The following is a 5,925-nucleotide window of genomic DNA, read 5'->3' as shown; positions in this document are numbered from 1 at the left end:
GACGAAGCAAGAGCTGGAAGAAGTGTTGCAGGAGACGAAGAAGGAGCAGTAGAATGAAGGCTGTCACTCACGGGGAGGTGAACCATGGAGCCTAGGTAGCGCGTCTCATCGCACAAACGAGTGACTCGGGACGAGTCACGATGATTGTGTTGGGGGCTTGTTGGGTAGCGGAGGTCCTGCGTAACAGTTTTGGGGTGTAGAGCCTATAAATTAGGATAAAAATATTGTAAAAACTCTTAAATATGCAGAGCACGAAATGTAATAGATTGAGTCAAAGGGTTGTCTGCCCAAGAAATAATATAGAAGAATAGGAAGTAAGTCAGCTTTCCCATGGTCTGCGGACCATGGGAATGTATAAATAGAACGAGGCTCTATGGGTAGAAGGTCAGCTTTGATATGTACTTTTGGATTTGAATGGTAATGGGTTTTTGAGGAGCGAAGTCTTGAAGCGTCTGTAGGTTCGATTCAAGGGTGTTGGTAGGTAAATAGAGGCTCTGCAGCTGTGTGTGAAGAGGCCTAGTAGAGTCTGCAGCTGTGTGCCTAGACCCCTGCAGCTGAGTGCGTAGGGCGGATCTGGATGTATTGGTGAAAGAATTAAATAAAGATGAGTTGATTATGAAATTTTGTGTAAAATCTGAATTATTGTGGATCTGGTTAATTTAAATAACTGTTTGATCTATGCACGTATGCTTATGTTATGAGTTGATGCAAATCTGTATTTTTCCTAGATGTGCAAATTGGTTATTTCTGTTAGATGTTTGCTTAAAGACCATAAAAGTAGATCGAATCTATAACAATGCATTAATAGGTATTAAGGGGTTCCTAGGTCCGATCCACATGGGGCAAAGTGGTGTGGAGCCGCAGAACGATGTGCAAACCTTCCAGGCCACATCAAGACATCCCAAGGGTATAGAAACCTGGTTCCAACACCCTCTCCTACTACCTCGAGTGAGACCTTAGTCCGCACCATGTGGGCTATTGCCAAAAGGGCCAATGGCTGCAGGAGATGCTATCTTCCTGTAACTCAGTCATACATTCAAGTGCAAAATCATCTACGGTTGGAACTTGAGAATTTTCCTCTTGATCCATGATCATTGGAGGTTCATACAACTTCAATTTATCAACATTTACAACTGAATATATGTGCATGTATGGAGCCAAATTCAACCAGAATGCATTGTGCCTAATAGTTTCAACAATTTTAAAAGGATCATTCCTTATAGGTGTCAGCTTTTTACCTTCACCTTTCATCCTTTCTTTGTTGATGTCTAGCCATACTTGATCACCAACCTAGAAGTGATTATCCATATGATGCTTGTCATGACGCATTCTGTGATTGGCCTAACTTTTCTCCAATTGGTCCCGCACTGCGTCATGAATATTTTGGATTCTTTGAATGAACTTTATTTCTTTGTTGACATCTCCATGTCCATCCTCCTTAGCTTCTTCACCAAACATTAAGTCCATTGGTGATTTTGGCAGGTACCCAAAACATGTTTCAAAAGGAGATATGCTAGTAGAAGAGTGCAAGGCCCAGTTGTAAGCATGCTGAACATAATGTAAGGATTCATTCCACAACTTAGGATGTTTGCTACAATAACCTTTGAGAAGATGTACCACTGTTTTGTTCACCACCTTTGTTTTCCCATTGGTTTGTGGATGAAAAGTTGTGCTCTTTTTCAACTTAGTGTCCATGAGTCCCCACAAAGTGGACCAAAACTCCCCCAAAAAGTGAGAGTCTCGATCTGAGATTATAGAAGTAGGAAACCCAAAATGAACCCACACATTTTGAAAGAACATATGTGAATTATGTTCAACAATAACTTTATTTTTACATGGAGCAAGAATACACATTTTTCTAAATCGATCAACCACAACATATAAATAATCACGCCCTTTTCTAGACATTGGAAGCCCTCCTACAAAATCCATAGATATACTATCCCATGGTCGAGAAGGAACTAGAAGTGGCATATACAAATCTAAATTTCTATTCTTTGGTTTGCTTGTTGAACACATGACACAACCTTTGATGTACTTAGCAACTATTTCATTCATCCATTGCCAATAGAAAAACCTTTGTAATTGTGCCATTGTCTTACCTACACCAAAATTCCCTGAAACACAAGAAGAATGTGCTTCCCTAATGACATGCACTCTTTCTCCTTGTGGTATGCACAACTTGCCAAGATGGTACAATAACATGTCATGAACATGATAATTCACTTCTTCCACCTGAGCACCATGAGTTAGTGATTCATAAACATCCTTAAAATCAATATCTGCAACATATCGTTCTATTTAACTTTCATGTGCTAAAGAGTTGTTTTGCAGAATAACTAAAGCATTCAATGGAGGTATTAATAACATATCAACTACTTTATTGGTGGTACCTTTCTTATATTTGATTAATAAATGAAATTGTTGCGAAAAACCTATCCATCTATAATGTTGATACTGTTGCAACTTGGTTTGAGATTGAAGGTACTAAAGTGGCCGATGATCTGTATGAATTGTTGTTTATTTGCCCATTAAATAATGTTTCCATTTTTTAACACTTTCCACTAATGCATACAATTCTTTATCATAAGTTGGATAGTTAGAAACTTCTTTAGAAATTGTTTCTGAATGAAAAAAAATAGTCTTTCCTTTTTGTAATAATATTGCACCCATTGAATACCCACTAGCGTCGGTTTCTATTTAAAATGGTTGTTGAAGGTCTGGTAAAGCCAAGATTGGAGCTTAATAATTTTCTTCTTTAAAGTATCCAATGTTTTTTGTTGTTTTCCTGCCCACTAAAAGGATACTTTAGAACTTGTTAAAGCATGAAGTGGCGATGCAATAAAAGAGAAATGAGAAACAAACTTCCTCCAATATTGAACTACACCCATGAAACTTCTAAATTCCGTCACATTTTGATGTCTTGGCCACTTAATAATTACATCAATTTTATTTGGATTTATTTTTAGTTGACCTCCTCCAACTATGTAACCAAGATATACTAAGGAAGTTTTTCGAAATTCACATTTAGAGAGTTTGAGACACAGTTTCTCTTTTTGCAACACATCAAAAACTTGTTTAACACACTTTACATGTTCTTCCCAACTTGAATTCAAAATAAGAATATCATCCAGATATACTATGACAAACTTCTCAATAAAATGACAAAAAACATCATTCATCACTCTCATAAAATTTGATGGAGCATTGCATAACCCAAACGACATAACCAACCATTCAAAAAGCCCCTTGTCTAGTCTTAAATGCAGTTTTCCATATATCATTATCTGCAATACAAATATGATGATAACCACTTCTTAAATCCAGTTTTGTAAACTAAGCAACATTATTTAACTGATTAAGAAAATCGGCAATTCTAGGAAGAGGATACCTGTTCTTGATGGCGATTTTATTTAAGCCTCTAAAATCAACACACATTCTCCAAGTAGTACTATCTTTCTTTGGGACTAATATGATCGGTGATCCACATGGAGAAGAACTAGGTCGAATAAATCCTTTATCAACCAATTTCCGAATTTGTTTCTTAATCTCTTCATCTCTATGACTGACATACGATACATGCCAATGTTCGGGAGAGGGGCATCAGATTGTGGTTGAATCTCATGTTGTATTTCTCGTTTTGGAGGTAAATTTTTTAGTTCTTTAAACAATTCTTTATAAGAATCTACTATTTCAACCAATTTGTCCTTAAACTAAGAATCACACCCTTGAAAAGCATCATACTTATCTTTAGGTTTTTCTTTAACAATCAAGAGAATATACCTTATCCTTGAATTTATTAGCTTTTTTATTTGACTGGCATTGATTAAATCCAAGTTTGTCTTGATTCTATGTGCGCTGACAATATATTCAATTCCATCTTTAAAGAGATGATACTTATTCTCCTTTCTATGAAATATGTCATCTATATCATAAAGATATAGACTACCCAACCCAACTCCACATATATCTAAAGGAATCACATCTAGCTCAACTTCATCAACAAAATTAGTTGTAGTTGTAAACCTTAATCGACACTGTTTTGTGACTTTCATCTGAGTATTTTCTTTCAACCATCCCAAAGGTTAAGGTTTTGGATGATTTTTAGTTTCCAATCCCATTTTCCTTACTGGTTCCTCATAAATTAGATTTTCTTTTGATCCACTATTGAATAATGTGCCTATCTTAGTGTGCTTGGATATGACCCTTATGTGAAACAATTCAAATCCCTTCTTTAATCACATTATTAAATTCTGAAGAAGATGCATAACAAGTAGAGATAGAGCTAGTTTTAGAAGGAATACTTGTTAGACCCATATCGGTGATCTTATTTTCATCACTGGAGTCAGATCCCAAATCTTGTTGGACTGCAGCATTAGCTTTCATTTCACCCTTCTTCTTAAGGAACTTCTTTGGTTTAATTTCAGGATGAAGCTTCCAACATTTGAAGTCTTCATGTCCAACCCTCTGACAATGATTACAAGTAGGCCTTTCTCCTTCCTTCTTGGCTGTTACCTCTTTCTTCCCCTTCAATTTATTCTTTCCCTTGCCTTCTTTGGAATCTTTGTTCTTTGAATGCTTGAATGGTTCCTTTGAAAAGTTTGATTGAAAATGTTTGCCACCTAATTCAATATGAATGGCTTATACACACAATTCATCAAAGTCAATTGGATTAAACATAAGCAAAGTATGTCGCAAATAAGAATGCAAACTTCCAATATACTTTATCAAAGTTTCCCATGTGTTTAATGGAACATTAAGTGCTAATGATTTTTTCCTGAATTCTTGAGTAAACTATTGCACACTATGTCCTTTACCTTGCCTTAAATGCTGCCAATCCATTACAACTTGTTGCATATATCCTTAAGGATATAATTTCTTTCTAAGAGCTTTAAAAAACTTAGACCATGAAGAGATAATTTTTCCTTTTTGCTTCAAATATGATTGAGTTTTACATTCCCACCAAATCAAAGTTGTTCCTCCCATTCTAAGTGCAACTAACTGAATTTTTGCAGATTCATCAACAACATTTTGAATTCTACAATACATCTCAATTTGTTTTATCCAATTATCTAACTTTTTAGGATTCATTTCACCATCATATATTGGCAACTCAAACTTAACATCAAGCTTCAAAAAAGGAGATTTCTTTGGTTTCTTTTGTAAGTCTGAATTTGAACTTGAATGATAAGAGAATAAAGAAGAAGAAGACGAAGATGGAGGAGGAGGAAGTTCATTACCATCAACTTTTTCCTTTCCCTTTTTCTCTTTCGTTCCTTTAGAAGATGAAGCTGCATCTCTAGTCTTCTTGTCTTGACAAAGTTCTGCAATCATCCATTACATATTAAGGCACATTTGTTGAAATTACTCCTCACCAATGATTTTTGTTTCAAGAGCTTCTCCTTCATTTGGCTCTCCCATATTCAACTTTTGAGAGACTTTCGTCTTTCCAATCTCTGGATTTATCTACTCAAGTTTCCCTTCTCCACGTCGCAACCTGGATCTAGGCAACATTCACATTGGAAAATATCCCGCTTATACATGATCAACCTTGCTTTGATACCAAAATATGATCCAAAAACTACAGAATTGACTATTTTCTCAATTTCTTCAAATATTAACTAAGGTTTACTTAAGCAAATTAATAAGGAAAATGGATTTTTATGTGCCTTAAAATTAAAAACTTGAAATCTAAAATCAACCATGAACAATAGAAATAAGAAGCAAACACATCAAATTTGATGACAGAGTTTGTCCCTCCTGGACTACATCTCCAAGTCTACTTCCACTGGGCGTCCAATGTATTGAAAATTCTCATAAAGTCTCTTTACATCAAAATTCACCATTATGAAATATGCCCACAAACATCAATAGCTACTGTCAACTGATAGGCTTTGGCCTCAACTTTCCCACACAACTGTCATA

The sequence above is a fragment of the Pinus tabuliformis genome, chromosome 9, assembly GCF_031772625.1.
Source record: "Pinus tabuliformis cultivar Carrire ecotype Pingquan chromosome 9, CPIR1, whole genome shotgun sequence".
Lineage (NCBI taxonomy): Eukaryota > Viridiplantae > Streptophyta > Pinopsida > Pinales > Pinaceae > Pinus > Pinus tabuliformis.
The sequence above is the reverse complement of the archived record's forward strand: the minus strand, read 5'-3'. Positions refer to the sequence as shown.